General features: G+C 40.7%; 1 protein-coding gene and 1 pseudogene across 15 annotated transcripts in view; both read left to right on the top strand.

Moving 5' to 3' along the window:
- CADPS2 (calcium dependent secretion activator 2) overlaps positions 1-16,219 on the top strand; it is a 520,508-nt gene that overhangs the window by 100,783 nt on the left and 403,506 nt on the right. The window lies entirely within an intron of this gene.
- On the top strand, positions 6,111-6,740 carry LOC142456555 (U3 small nucleolar ribonucleoprotein IMP4 pseudogene; annotated as a pseudogene).

The raw sequence follows: 16,219 nt of genomic DNA, 5'->3' as shown, positions 1-16,219 counted from the left end.
CATCACTAGCTCTGTACTTTGCAACTTGGCTGTCATTCCCCGTTTGTGTTTTCTTCTTAGGATAGAAAACGTCTCCTGGGCTGTCTTGTAACTGTACATGCATGGGAATTCTGGGCTATTCGGGATTGAAATACATGGCAGAAGAAGGAAAATATTTGTATATAAATCTAAACATATGGCTTCCAGAGGAACTGTTATTACTGTTATAATTATGTATAATATGGTTTTCTTCACATTCAGGAGGAAACTTTAAAAATAGCATGAATTTTATTCCTCTCTGCAAAATTGAAAAAAAAAACATTCCATGTCATTTTTTAAGCTTTCTGATCTTTTTTTCCCTTAAGAGCACCGTCATTTGTGACTGACACTGTTGTAAAGAACTCTTTGGGGTGACCAGTGGGCGGTACCTCACAGCATTTCTAAGACCTTCCTGGTTTCCCTTTTACCTGGTCATAGGATGAGACTGACATCTGTCTGCCTCCGGAATTTGGCTTAAATATCTTCCATGGCACTTACATGAATGAAGTACATTTTCCCCCTGTTTTCCAAACAGGGTGATTGCACTTAGACTCAGGTATGACTTTGTCATGTGTTTCTGATGTCGCAAACTAGAGCTCCTTGGTATCCTCACCCCTGCTATTCAAGCACTCCAAAGATAAGATGGAAAGTCATGGCACCTGGATTGGGGCTTGCCAATATCAACTCTATTTTGATGACTAATGGACATCGGGTGCTTGCCTCACTTGGCCAGTCAGTGGTCACAGACATTTGAAGGTCTCTGCTTCGAACTCTGATTGACACACTTATCTTTAATGCTCACATGTCTCTACATTCAATTGTGATTTTCAATAGCCTATAGATGATACTAAAAGTTGTAGATAAGACCCACAGCTTGTGTAACATCTGTGCCTCCTAGGCTTTACTTGTTTTTCTAGAATCATGAACAAGAAGAAAGGTGACTTTACCATTTCCCCAGCAGGCCAATCACAGCAAACATCCAGGCATGTGACCCTTACTTTTTCAGTAGTAGATTATCAAAGGTCTATGAAATGATTTTCTTCACCCCCTTTATCTACCATCTCAAGAACAGACGGAAAGTCTGGGAGCTTTTTCAATTCACTGAGAACTTCCACTGTCATTTTCTATTAAAGTTGCTTGCCTTCACATTGTTGGGAATCTCAGTCAATGACTAATTTATTAGTTCCTAAAATTATCTGCACAGTGTCAGGGGATCTTTGTAAGGGATTGAGAGAAAGGCACCATGGGTAAGCCCACTGGGAAAACTTAAAGCCTTTGTTGCTGTAACCGCATGCCTTTTACTCTCTCGCTCGACTATTGACTTTACCTTTGGAAATAATAATATAGTAATCCCTCTCCAGCCAGGAAGCTTAACTTTCCTGTAAAGCACTGTGGTTGGCACCTGCACCGTCTCCTAGGAAATAAAGGGTTATGGTAGCAAAGTATTTAGAAGCCACAGGCTTTCAGACTACACACACCTTACTTTGGAATCACAGCTCTACATCAGTACAGGCAGTTTCCTCATTTCTGAGTCCAGGTTTTCTAGCTTGTGAAATGGATGGACCAACTGCCCCTTTTGGGGGCAGTTCAACTCCATCACATAGGATCACTGGGATTGGAATCAGCTCTATGGCATTGTGTTTGTCTGGGTTGGCCAGAGAAACAAATCCAGAGACACTCATTTATTTGTATGAGAGAGCTTTATATCAAAGAGCAATTTTATATTGGGAAAACATCCCAGCCCAGTCCATATGAAGCCCTTAAGTCCAATATTAGGTCATATGTACAATACTAGTCCATAAATTCTTCTCAGACTCACACAGCACATGAAATGATGTCACATGCAGGATGATCACAGACCGGTGGGTGGAAAGTCTTGTGGATCCAGTAGTGGTGGAAGCATCTCCATGTGGTTCCTTCAGCTCCTGACTGTGTCTCCTCAGCTAGAAGGTGAAGCCGAGAGAGAAATAGCCAAAATCCCCATGAGAAGGCCATGCCCCCAATGAGGCATCATCGGCTGTGATGTGATTGACAGGGTAGACTCCACCCCTTCATTCTTAATATCCTCAAATTGACATGAGATTATATAGCTACCACAGACATGCAGCAGCAGCATTTAAGAATTACATGAGAAATGAATTTTAGGTTAGCCGAACCCCCTCGGAAGCAATCAATAAACAATTTACAAACAGAGAAAATGACATGTTAAATGTATCTTTAAATCATTTCAGTAAAAATTTCTAGAAGAATCTACTTAAATCGAATAACCTTATATCTGATTATACCAAAAAGCCTTCTGTATTATAAAGCTCAGAAATGGAGCTTTCTGAAATCGCTTAGGGAATAATGCCTTCTCACTAAGCACCATATATACTCATGTATAAGCCGGGTTTGAGAGCATATTTTTTATGCTGGAAACGCCCCCCCCCTCGGCTTATACTCAAGTGAGGGACGTTCCCACTTACCTCTTCTCCGGTGCAGTGCGGGTGTTCTCCGGTCTCCCGCTCATCGGCGGGCATCTGCAGCCTCTGTGGGTGGTCCGATGGCTCCTGATATCACCGCTCTTCTTTTCTCCGCACACCGGCAGCTTCTGTGTTGTCCGTGCTTTACTGGAAAATAATCTGCCCACTTCTGTGTGCTGGTACCTGGGGCGCACGACATCCTTGTCAGATGCATGTGGGATGTGGCCGCTCTTCTCCCGCTCTTCTCCAGGGCTGTGACCAATGACAGAGCCTTCACAGTCTTACCCGTGTTTGGTCACGCCCCCTTGCTCCACCCAGGCATTGCTGAATACAAGTGTGTTGTGAATGCACTGTGTTACTGCATGTGTTGTGTCAGCACTTCCCATACAGATGTGGCAATGCTGTGTGTGCAGTAACAGTGCATACACAATGCAGCCTGTATATTATGAGCCCTAAAACAGGTTGTTCCATGCTAACAGTCACGTCATTGCATTCTGGAATATCGGCAACCTGCATTTGGCCTCAAACGATACATGCTGTGTTGTGTACATGCGGTGATGCAGTGTGTGTAGTAATGCAGCCTGTATTGTTATTGTTGATACCGTATTGTTTCTGTTGACCCTCTTTCCCACTTACAGAGCTAGTTTACTGTTTTGCTTTGAAATAAATATTCAAAAGCATTTATTGATGCCTCAATTAATGTAATTTTATCGGTATCTATTTTTATTTTGAAATTTGCCAGTAGCTGCTGTATCTCCCACCCTAGGCTTATACTTGAGTCAATTAGTTTTCCCAGGGGGGTTTTGGTGGTAAAATTAAGTGACTCAGCTTATATTCAGGTCAGCTACTACTCGAGTATATATGGTAGATCATAAGTTTTGTCTTATATTTGCCTTGTGTTCTTTATGAGTTTGTTTTCTTCTTATATCAGTCCTGTGAAATAGAAACTACTGATCCCCATTGTAAAGACAGGATACAGAGTCGCGGACACTGTGGTGGTGGTTGTAGCTGTAGTTGGTAGGTGCCAACACAGTGGTTGTGGTTATAGCTGTACTTGGTAGGTGACATTGATTTGATATTGACTTGCAATCCCATAGAGAGGAGTAGAACTTTCTGTACAGGAATCTTTACAGAGGCTCCCTGAAGAAGTCACAGGATGAGCATTAACTGCCAACCTTTTGACTAGCAGATGAGTACCCGATGGTGCCCCCAATTCCTGGAAAGTGGCAGGTGAAGTCGTAAAACCTGACCTTCACCTTCATCTCTGCCACAACTGCCTGAGCTGTTACCTGGTGGATCTTATCCAGTCAGCCGTGATGTCCTGATTTGCTGATGTGGTCTCCCATAGTTCTCTATTCGGTGAAGTCATTTTAAGTGCCTGTGAAATAGTCCTTACTGGTTTGGAATTTATTGTCTCTTGCACTAATATGCATCCTTGATAGCACTTTTTCTCAAGGAGCTATTCAGAATTACGTTGGTGAGTAAGGGCATGCTTTTCTGGGCTGGATCTATTGGGTATCAGAAGGAAGGGGAAGTAGCAATCCTCTTTGGTTCCCAACCCTTAACCTCAGTACCATGCATGTTACTACCAGGTAGCAGTCATGATCAGAATTTTTTGGGTCAAGTGAACCAAAGGGCCCATTAGTACTTTGGTAATAGATGTGAAAATACTCTTAAATCTATATGAAATTGCCTTAGTTTAACATTATGGCTGGCTAACAACCATTCGCTATTGATATGACCCTGGTTCAGAACACTACTATCTCTATTCACCAACACAAGAAATAGGGAATGGAGGCCAGAGTCCAGACAGATCCAGCATCTGCATCCAAGCTCCACCATTAGCCAGCTCTGTGTGACCTTGAAGACATTTCTTATTTGTGGTATGTCTTTTCCACTGTGAAGACAGCAGTCACCACCAGAAGACTAGTCCTGATGAGGTGGAGATGAAAGAAGTCTCCAATGTCTGGATTTTTCAAACTGCTTTCCCACTCTCTTACCCAATATGTTCAACCCCTAGTATCTTGGTTCTTGACCTGTGGGTCGTGACCCCTTTGGGGTCTAACAACCCCCATTTCTCAGGGGTCGCCTGATTCTTACCAGTATCAAAATGACAGTGATAAAGTAGTAACAAAAATAATGTTATGGTTGGGGGGTCATCACAACATGAGGAACTGTATAAAAGGGACGTGGCATTAGGAAGGTTGAGAACCACTGCCTTAGTGCATCACCTCACATCTCCAAGTTTTATAGCTAACTGCAAGTCTCAGAACACTCACAAACTATCAAGGAAATAACTCAAATGGTTGTGGAAGCTGGTAAATACCAAATCCCAAGTTCAGAGGTCCATCTGGTAGACCCTCCTCATACACAAGGCTGCAGAAGCTGGTAAATCACCAGAGCAAGAGAATGAACTGTCTGAAAGGTCTAAAATTCAGTGCAAGACTTATGTATTTGCTTAGCCTGACCAGAAAGTCCCCTGGGATTCACGTCAAAATATCTGCCAGGGTTCGGGGCCAGCAGTCTGCAGGCAGTAGTTAACTTCTGATCCTTTTTTCCTCCGTGGCAAAGCACTAGTGTTCTGTGAAGGCTGCTTTGGGAAGGGGAGGTCACAGATAGCTTTGAGGGAGTTGTGGTTTTTGTCTTCTGCAAACCCCATACCCCCAGACAAACAAAGGGAGAGAGTGAGCTGAGTCACTCATTCTAGCAAGGTGAGGCCTCAAAATATATCCTCTCTGGATCCTGTCTTATGAGTGTAATTGTTAGCTCCCACCCAAATGGGAATATTGCCTCAGGGATAGAGGCTGGGATTATAGTATGTCACAAATAGAGGACTGTGGCTATAAAGGCCATAGTAAGTTGTCAATGACACCTTAGGTCTGTATTATGTTCCTAACAGTTGAGATAGGCTTTAGATACTATAGAAACACCATAGACAACTTTACTATAGACCTGATCCACCGTCATTGCAGTGAGTGTTGTAGGAAGATGGAGAAGTGAGGAAAAGGCATTCCCATGGTCATTCCGATGGAGCGTCTGGGAGCATGAGATGCCCGGACTCCTGATTGTGTAACTGCTCTGTTGCCTTCTACCCATGACTGATTGTCCATCCATACACTCAGCCAGTGTTTATTTAGATGTCTATCTTGTTCTGTGCATCACTGTGGGTGCTGACTGTCCGCTCTTACCTTCCAGGGTTTGTTTATTCCTTCATTATATTTTTACATAGGTAGCAGTATGGCACCTAGACTGCCTAGTACTAGCTCCTTGTGCCCATTTTAATCCGTTGTCTTCAGCCAGGAGAGACTATCTAGTGTTGTATATGCTCTCAGAGTAGAATTTTTTTTAAAAAAACCTTGAATTAGCCACATGTTCCGAAACCCGCGTGGAAGGGGCGCTCAGGATGCTGTGCCGGGAGTACCTGTACCACAAGACCTGCGAGGAAGCGTAGTGAACTTACCAGGAGAAGAAGGAGCGACTCCTGCGCGCTCAAAGAAAACTGCCTGATTCCCACTGAGTGAGGCTCTAGTGCTACATGAGTCCCTGGAGTTCGAGGATGCTGGTGGTGAAGAGGTAACCAGCCATGCGGATAATGAATATCAATGGGCAGGGGTTGAAGACCCCAAGGTCATGGTCACCACCTCCCAAGATCCCAGTTCCCGCCTCAAGATGTTTGCGAAGGAACTGAAGCTGATGTTCCCAGGTGCACAGAGCATGAACTAAGGCCGGCAGGAGCTGGGCACGCTGGTGTGAGCCTGCAAAGCCAATAGAGTAACCGACTTGCTGGTGGTTCACGAGCACCGTGGCATGCCAGCGGGGCTCCTTATCGGCCACCTGCTGTTCGGCCCCACTGCACACGTCACCCTTTGCAACGTTGTCATGCGGCATGGCATCCCTGACCTGGGCACAGTGTCAGAAGCCAAGCCCCACACCTCATTATGCACAGTATCTCCTCCTGCCTGGGAAACGGGTCTCTGACATTCTGAAGTACCTGTTCCCTGTCCCCGAAGAGGACAGCCACAGGAGCATCACTTTTACAAACCAGGATGACTACATCTCGTTCCGACACCACACCTGCAAGAAGGCGGACCCCCACAATGTGGAGCTGACTGAAGCTGGATCTCACTTTGAGCTAACGTTGTGCATGATTCGCCTGGGCACGTTGGAACGTTGGAACAAGAGGCTACCGCGGACGTTAAGTGGCGCCGGCACCCGTACATCCATACTGCACGCAAGAGGGTCTTGGTGGGTGCTGACTGAGCTCTGTATATTGGTCAGAGACTTGGGCTTGCAGCACAGAAAATGGCATTGTTATATACTCGTGGACTTGTAGCTATGGGTTGTTGTTTTTTTTTTAAATCATTTTATTGGGGGGCTCCTACAGCTCCTATCACAATCCATCTATCCATCCATTGTGAGCTATGGGGTTTTTTAGGAGAAATCAAAATAAATCCTGTCTGCCACTTTAAAACAAACAAACAAAACAACAACCTAGAATTAGAAATATGGAGCCCTGATTTGATGGAATTGTAACTCAATCCAGGACATATCGCTGGGGTAAAATACCACGGTGAGTCTTCTAAATCCTGCTCTGACCAACACGTTGTTTGGACCGCCTGACTTCTATTACATGCCAGAGCATGTACAGTTCAGTTGGTCTAATCCATCGCACTGTCAAATAAGCCTGTCCGCTTATTTGTGAGTGAGTCAGGAGAGGGACTCCGCGTGTGAGTCAGTGAGCACAGCATAATTGGTGCGCCATCTGATTGTGACCCTACTGGATGGGGGCAGGAGTAGCAGGAGCGGTGTTGGCTTTGGTTTAATTGACTCCAGACCTTGTAGATGGAGAGAATGAGGCTTAGGGAAATGAAATTGTTTAGCAGGAATTGCTTAACTCATTAGTAGCATATCTGCCTGTCTTGGCTACATATATAATTTCCTTCTCTGGGCTGTGGCTTTTGACCCATTCCTCTATTTGGAATATTCTATTTTACAGAACACTGATATTTGCAGAACTTATTCTCTCACTTTGGTCTCCCGTCTTACATCCTTAAAACATTCTTTCTTTCCTAAAATAGCATCCTTGGCAGTCGCCCTCTACCCCACTACCTTGCTTAATTTGTTTAGTACAATTCAGCTCCGTCTCTTGCTTTTCATTGTGCAAAGCTTTATTTTCTTCTGTGCATTTCTGCCGACCCCCTAGAATGTAAAGACCATTTGTTCTATTTTCAGCTATATTCTCAAAAGTCCTAAATAAGTTCTGGGCATGCAGTAGGTAGGTAGTGTATAAGTACTATTTGAATCAATTAATACATAATTTGGCACATATCCTCTTACAGTTAGCAGATGTATGATGGCTGATGAGGATACAATGATATGGGATTGGGTTTATTATCAAATGCGGTAGAGTTGGCCCAACTCATGGTGACTCCATGCACAATAGAATCTTGGCTAAGCACCTAAGAAACCAAAACTCTCTACTGGAAATCTATGCCAGCTCATAGCAACCCTGTCAGGCTTCTGAGACTGTCCCATTTTATGGGAGTAGAAAGCCCTGTTTTTCTCCTGAGGAGTGAATGGTGTTTTTGAACTGCTGGCCTTGAAGTTAGTAGGCCAACACATTACCACTATGCCACCATAATGAATTAAAGTGGACAAACACTGTCCTTCTCAAAGATACAGCTTATGGTTTGACTGTTTGGGCTATAGTGCTTATTGAATGGAGATGATGGTGTTCTTGTGTTATCCTCACATGTATTTGTACAGCGTCAGGGAGACTTAGGACTCCCCTGCTTCTTTCATCTCTTTCTTATCCTGCTGTTAGTGAATTTGTCACCTTTACCATTGTCAGCTGATTTCTTCTGATCTTGGTTTAGGAGTAGATTTCTTGCGCTACCACAACTGTCATTTTGATAATTTCCTTCTTCTCTCTGTAGTTGATCATTTATTTTCTTGTCTTTTTCTCCTTGGTAGACATCTGACTTTGATGAAGCACCTCCGGAGACAAAGTGAAGAGGAGGAATATTTATAAAATTGCCCACAAAACAGCTTTCTAAATTAGAAATTGCTTTCCTTTAAATTTTGAAATCTTTTCTCCTTTGTTTTAGTTTCCATTGCAGAGTCTGAAACTAGGCTGCTTCCTATTATCTGTTCTACAGTGAAGTGCTGTGGTTGGTGTTTATTTTCACCCACGGTGCGGGGAACTCGGGTTTGTTAGTCTAGAGATTGAGGTCCTTTGCTTGTAGGACACATTCTTAGTGAATGTCAACGATTTGTTTTCCAGTTTTCTCTGCATTCTGGAATTTAAGTTCGTTTGGTCTTGAACTGCCCTGTTAGCACTCTAGTTTATTTATCTTTCCAGTTTGATTTTCTGTTTCTTGTCTCCCCTTTATGTTCTGGGGATTTCTTGAACTCTTAACTCTGAAAATCTCTGCTGATTACTTCCTCTCTTCTATTACTAATTTTCAATTGCTATTTTTTACCTGGATAGTCCATTTTCATAGTTTTATATTCTTGTCTTCTGCTTTTATCTTTTATTTCTCAGATAATTGTGATAGGGGTTTTTTTCTGTTGGGTCTGTTGTTGTTTATATAGTTTATATAGTCAAAACTGCATTTTGCTATTTGTTGTGATTTTTATCTCTTTGCCTTTCTGATGATCGTTATACAGTTTTTAGAGGAAAGAGATTCAAAAGCTATTTATATGTTCTCAACAATAACTCACCACCAATGAGTGGAAACCATCTCATAGCAACCCCATAAGACTGAATAAAAGTTCTCCTGTGGCTTTGTGAGACTATAGCTCTTTATGAGAGTAGAAAGCCTCCCCCTTTTTCCATAGAGATGCTGGTGATTTTCAACTGCTTGTGGGTAGTAGCCCAACACATAAAGAAGCTTATTAATGTGTGATTTGGCAGAGAGAGCTTTCTGTAAAGAGAACAAGGACATGATGCATACGGCAAAATCAGAAAAGGAATGCACATGTCTGTATCCTCTCACCATACTTACTCAAAGGTGTCTGTTAAGCAGATCATCAGAGAAGCTAGATTATATGAACCAGAATGGAGCATCAGGGTCAGAAGAAGGCTTATTAACCACCTGTGCTGTGCAGATGACACAACCTTGCTTGCTGAAAGTGAGGAGGGCTTGAAGCACTTGATGATGATCAAGGATTGCTGCTGCAGTCCAGATTACAACTTGATGTAAAGAAGATCCATATCCTGATAACTGGATCAGTAGATAACATCATGATAAGCAGAGGAAAAGATTGGAATTGCCCAGGATTTCATCTTGCTTGGATCCACAGTCAATGATCACGGATGGAACAGTTGAGATACTAAATAACATAAAGCTTGGGGTAAATTTGCTGCACAAGACCTCTTTAGAGTGTTGAAAAGCAAGGACATTACTTTGAAGACTAAGGTGCACATGACCCAAGCCAAGCTAGTTTCAGTTGCTTCATATGAATGTGAAAGTTGGACATTGAATAAGGATGATCAAAGAAAACTGATGCATTTAAATTATTATGGTGTTGAAGAACTTTAGAGGTGGTAAAAAAGAACAAACAGATCTATCTTGGAAGAATTGCCCTTTAAAGGTAAGGATGATGAGACTCCATCTCCTCTACTTTGAACATGTTGTCAGGAGAGACCAGTCCCTGGAGAAGAGCATCGTGCTTTGTAAATTAGCAGGACATCAAAAAAGGGGAAGATCTTTGACAAGATCTTGACACAGTGGCTGCACGAATGGGCTCAAACAGAGCAATTTTGAGGATGACACAGGACTGGGCAGGGTTTTATTTTATACAAGGTCACTATGAGTCAGAACCACCTAAAAAGTACATAGCAACAACAACATTGTTTCTTAACAAATCCTCCACGTTAGGTTATGGATGTGTATCTATATGCATATATACATCATCTCTCCAGCCCTTCTCTGAAGAATTCTGAGGTCTTTGATTTACATCTCTTCAAAACCACAGTCTACATCTTCTCGAGGGACTCAATCGTGCTTTTTGAGTTTGAGGAAGGAAGGAAGTCTGAAAGAGCTCTGAGTGGATGGGGTAATGATTCAAAATGAAATTCTTGCACGGACTAGCCTCTTTTATGCTAGAAAAAGAATAGATGCATTGTCATAATGGAAATAAATCTCAGTGAAACTTTCCTGGAGTTTTTTTCTTTTTCTTTTTTCATCCATACAGTTTCTACTGTGTTCTTCAAGATCTATAAAGATTACCCCTTTGGAGATGGAAAACAGTCTTCATAACCTGAGCAGACTGCTCTGCCTTGAGTTACCTGCCCCAGCAGACTGCCTCTGAAGCCACTGTTTTGATGGAACTTTTTTTTTTCCTTTTAAGACATATCCCAACGAGAATAAAGTGGGGCTCTCAGAGTCTCGGGGGCTTCCTGCTGCTGTCAAGATTGACAATCTGGGGCACCCCCAGGGAAGCTACAAGTCAGAGATGACTTAATGGCAGTGAGAAAATGAGCATAAGATGGGTGTATTACTTACCTAGGGGACTTACCTGGTTACAGGGACTGGTGAAGCATGTTTTGTTTGGAATACACCCATCCAGGTGTGAAGTGGGACCCTGGGAGCAATGCATTTTTACTTACCTTGGTCGTAAGCCTTTCATCGTAGCTCGGTTGGATTTCTCAGAGGAGAGTCTTCCATGTGACTGTCAGTGTTCCAGGGGTGAGGAGGGGGAAAGCTCGGGACTTAGGAAGGTCTTCACTTCCCGCTTCAATTGCATCTGCATTTCATAGGCCACAGGCCCTCTCGGTTTCAGAGGAGAAATCTTCAGCCATTGGCTGGAAGGATGATCAGCAGGGTAGTGTGGGACAGGAGGTATAAGCACACGTTTCAGAAACAGCTTTCAACTAGACTTTTCGTTTTCACCTCCTATCCCCACTTTTACCCACAATGCCCGAGGTATTTCATATTTCAAGCATCCTTTGATACAGCCCAGAGGTAGTACTTGGCCAGCCCAGTGGCCAGATGAAGATTTTGTTTACTTGGGTTCTGTTCATTCAGTTGATAGTTAACCTTCTTGTTCCAGTCTCTAAAATTTTGCTGCTGAGAATTTTTTCTTCTTATTATTATTGTTATTGTGAGTCTTTAAAAAGTCTGTTTACACTAAATGAAATTTCTAAGAATGAATAAATTATAATATATAATATAATATATAGCTTTTAAACAGGAAAAATGAATTTTTAGTGGAATATAGCTCCTCAATGATCTATTTTCTAAATGTAAATCCATATGCAAATACTCAAAACATAGAATGGATGTGTAATATGACTATTTTTTAATTCCTTTGCTTTTTTATCATTTTATTGGAGAGATCTTACAAATCTTATGACAATCCATCGTTCAGTGGAATTAATAAGCACACTTGTACATAGGTTCTATCAACATTTCCAAAACATCTTTTTTCTACTTGAGCCTTTGGTTTCAGCTTCTCTTTTTGTCCCTCCCTGCCCCAACCTCTCACCCATGTGAAACCTTGATCAATTATATATTATTGTTATTTTGTGTCTTACATTGTCTGTCTTCCTTCACCCACCTTTCTGTTGTACCCTTTCTCTCCCTTCCCCCAAACCCTCCCATTCCCCTACTCTCATGATATCGCCAGTCCCACTACTGTTCCTGAAGGTTTTATCTATCCTGAATTCTCTTTTGCTCTTCTTGAAGCTAATGGTTACTTATTTCCTTGCTATGTTTAATTCTGTCTTAAATAGGCAGTTAATTATAAATTTTCACGGTAACTGTATTTGCATCTATACATGCCAATGTATATCATTTGTACATACATATTTTACATGTAAAATTATTTGTACATATGAGTGAGAGAGCTTTTAAAAACTCAAGGGAAACTTGTTATCTTTTAATTCCATTTGGTATGAACTTTTTGGAGCCATTTCATATATATACATATATGCTATTTATGTACACACACACGCACATCCTTATAAAATTACAGATTGCTGAAACTCTGCATTGTCTTTTGAACATTTATATAAGCTGTATTTAGCTGCTCTTTCATTTGTTAGCTTAATTATTGACCCTATTTAGATTTCTGTTTTTCCCTTTGCTAGATAACTTTAAAAAACCTTTACCATGTGATTTGAATAGAATTAGGCAATGTAATATTAAAATCAAATTAGGGAGATAAGTGGCTTTTTAAAAAAATGATAACAATTAGATTGAAAGCAAAGATTTAGGCAGAAGAAATTATGCATTCTTATACTCTCATTTCTGAATATTGTTTAGTAATCCATTACACTCATCAAGGATCGCTATAAATCAGTGACTGTATAGTCTAATGAAATTTAACTACACAATTTTCAGAAGTTTTCAAAGCCTTTGCCCAGTGAAACACGGGTACTTTTTGAGAATTTAGAAACATTAGCTATTTGTTATCTATATTTGCAAGGTAATTTACATGATGATATGGATCAAGGCGATCATTTTCTATTTGTACTTTTGAAAAATCAGGGAAAAAACCCCAAATTTATTAAAATGGTGTTTTCATTTTTTCCTTGGTCTTTACATTTTAATCTCCCATTTGTTGTTTTTTTTTTTTTTTTTTTTGCCTTTAATCGTGCCGTTTTCTTTGGTGCAGGCATCTATTTTACAAATAAGATAAGTGTTATTCGGGGCCATCACAGCATTGCTGCACTCTAATTTTCAGCCAGGAGCCTAAAGATGTCAGTCAGGTAAACAGAGCCAACCAGAGCAAGCTCTGCACTGGTTTCAGTGTGGTTCCTAAGACTTTATATAGACCCTTGAGATCCCACCTCTCGATTTTGAGACAAGAGAGTGAATTCTTGGTTTTACTGAATGATAGCAAGTTTTCCTGCTCTATTTCTAAAGTTGTCTTCAGAGCCTGAGAACTGTTATTCTTCCTTTTATAGGAACCTGATATACATTTATATAATTGTCCATAGAATTTATATATTTAAAAATAGTCATACTGATAAAGCTATTTCTGAAATGAGCAAGTCATTAGACAGAGTTTTTGGTTTGGCTGAAAAATGATATTTCTCCTTCTAAGTAGATATTTGGCTGAAAAATGATATTTCTCCTTTTTTTCGGGGTGGGGGGTAGTACGTTAAATGCCGCGGTGCTTTGCGCTTCTTGCCCCCCGCCCCGCCCCATGCTCCAGAACTCTGCTGATTAAAATTGATTTAAGAAGTATAGGTGGTTTGCGGATACTGCCTTGTTCTTAATCCGAAAGGCTTTCATGATAGAAAAATAAATATTTGAATGAACTCAGTTCTTTTAATTCTGAAAGGAGGTTAAGCACCAGCACCGAGCACAGCTCAGGAAAGGTCAGTAAAAGTGCAGGTCACAGCTTCCGTTTGCGTTCAGCCACTATGGCCCGGGCCTCCAAATGTCTGACTTCATATACTATTTTTAGAGAGATGGAGATTATTTGATGTAATTTTCCCCTTGAAGAAGTAGCAAAATTTCATTGATTTTAAGTAGTAGGTCACTTCCCAGAGGCACACACTGAAGTACATGTAGTTTACAGCTAAACCAGGCTCTTGGTTTCATTTTTAGATTGCATCTCAAAAACATTTATTGTTTTTCACAAACGTGATCCTTTATATCAAGTAGAAGAGGCAATTGCTTCCTTCTGTCAAAAATAGGAGCTTGTGTTTGCCTTCTGTAGCCATAGTTAACTCCTACAGCCATCTGGCTAACTAGGTATATATACATTTATGTGCTACAGCAATGTTTATAAGCCTTAATATGAATCATTGCAAATAATTTACTCTATTTTACTATTCTGTTTACTTCTAAAATGTGTGCTTTATTTTCAGCCTGATGTTTTCTTTGTTTAGTGAGATGGCTATATAACTCTAAAAGCAGGGAGAGCTTATTTGAGAACCCGTGGGTAATATGAAAATGAATTCGGATGGGAAGTTCTCATGTAAAGGGGATTTATAATTTCGTGGTCAGAGGGTGATAACATACGTGTGTAAGTGATTACAATAAAACCAGAATACAAGGGGTTTCATTGGCACCATCAAGGTAGTTCCTAACTAGTAGCTGCCCTCTGAATAACAAGCCAGTGTCCAGTCATTCTCTGTCCTCACAAGCACTGAGCCTCGTGTTTGAGTTCATTCTTGCAGCCACTGTGCCAGCTCATCTTGTTCAGAAGCATCCTCTTTTTGACCTGCCCTCTACATTACCAAGCCTAACATTCTCTGTGCCCAAACGAGTCACTCCATAGTATTTCCAAAGTACAGGAGACGAGGTCTCTTCAGCCTCACATCTAAGGAGAATTAATACTTTACTACTTGAAGGCAGATTTCTTCATTCTTCACAAAACAAAGTCAAAAGCATCCATTTTTATCTCGTATTCATTGTCTAGCTATAGCTTGCATTTAAATCATTTGAAAATGCCATGGCTCAGGTCAGGTACATCTTCATACTCAAAGCGACATCTTTGCTCCTTGCTAAGATGCCTATTACAAAAGAGTGTCTAAAAATGGCAAGCAAGTTAAAAACAAAGAATATAAGGAAGCATGCTCAACTCTTCTTAATTTCATTTGCTCCTAATAATCGATGTGATACTTTTATGAGAATAAATATTGGGTTACAAATGCTATTTTGTCAAATAAGGTTGTTTTTAAATTTAGCATTCTGGGATGATAAGATTTTTTTAGAAAGTATTACTTCTCCTTATAAAATTAGCTCACGCTTCTGCAGGTCATTAACTTTATCCCTGACTGACCTAGCTAAGCAATTCACAACTTCCCGGTTATCTTTAAAACTGATTCTCTCCTATGCAAGCAGCATCCATGTCGGCATTGACTACTTATGTTCTGTTCTTTGAATTAATAAAATCATTTTTTTGTTTCTTCTAATTAGCAAATATGTAATAGTTTCTTGTGAAGTGATTTAAAAATTGTCTTTGACATTGTCTACAAATAGGAATGCTACTGCGCACATATTGTTCAGTCATCTTTCAGACTATTAAAATTTCCAAACGTTAGTAAATTGTACAGGATACATGTGTTAGTGACATCTAAAATTGAGTTGATTCAAATTGCCAATCATTTGGCTTTTAGTTAAATGCTTAATCATTTATAAGACTTGGGCTCTCTATGTGACACTGACATGGAAAGAAGCAAGCACAAGGGTACAACTATTCCATGAATCTAACAGCTCTTCTTTTTCTATTATTAACAAAGATAATATATACATTTGTGTAAAATAATGGATTTGAAATCCAATTGAACTTTCTCATATCCAGACTTTAAAATCAGTGACAATTTTTAAGCACACCTTGAAACGTTCCCCTATGTACAATAGATTGACGCACTGCCTGGCCCTGCTCCAGTCTCACAATTGTTTATGTCTGAGCCCATTGTTGCCGCCATCGTGTCAGTCCAGCTTGTCAAGAGTCGCCCTATTTTTTGCTGCCTTTCTTCTTTACAAAGCATGATGTCCTTCTCCAGGGACTGAACTCTCCAATAGCATGTCCAAAGTACTTGAGACAAAAGTCTCAACATCCTTGATTCTAGGGAGCGTTCTAACTGTACTTCTTCTGAGACAGAGGTATTTGTCCTTCAACAGCATATGGGATTTTAAATATTCTTCCCTAGCACCATCATTCAAATGCATTGGTTTTCTCTAGTATCCAACTTTCACATTCATATGAGGCAATTTAAAACACCCTGGGGCTTGGGTCAGGCTTTAGATAGAGCATGTACAGCAGATTTACCC

Source organism: Tenrec ecaudatus, chromosome 9 (genome assembly GCF_050624435.1).
Source record: "Tenrec ecaudatus isolate mTenEca1 chromosome 9, mTenEca1.hap1, whole genome shotgun sequence".
Lineage (NCBI taxonomy): Eukaryota > Metazoa > Chordata > Mammalia > Afrosoricida > Tenrecidae > Tenrec > Tenrec ecaudatus.
The sequence above is the reverse complement of the archived record's forward strand: the minus strand, read 5'-3'. Positions and strand labels throughout refer to the sequence as shown.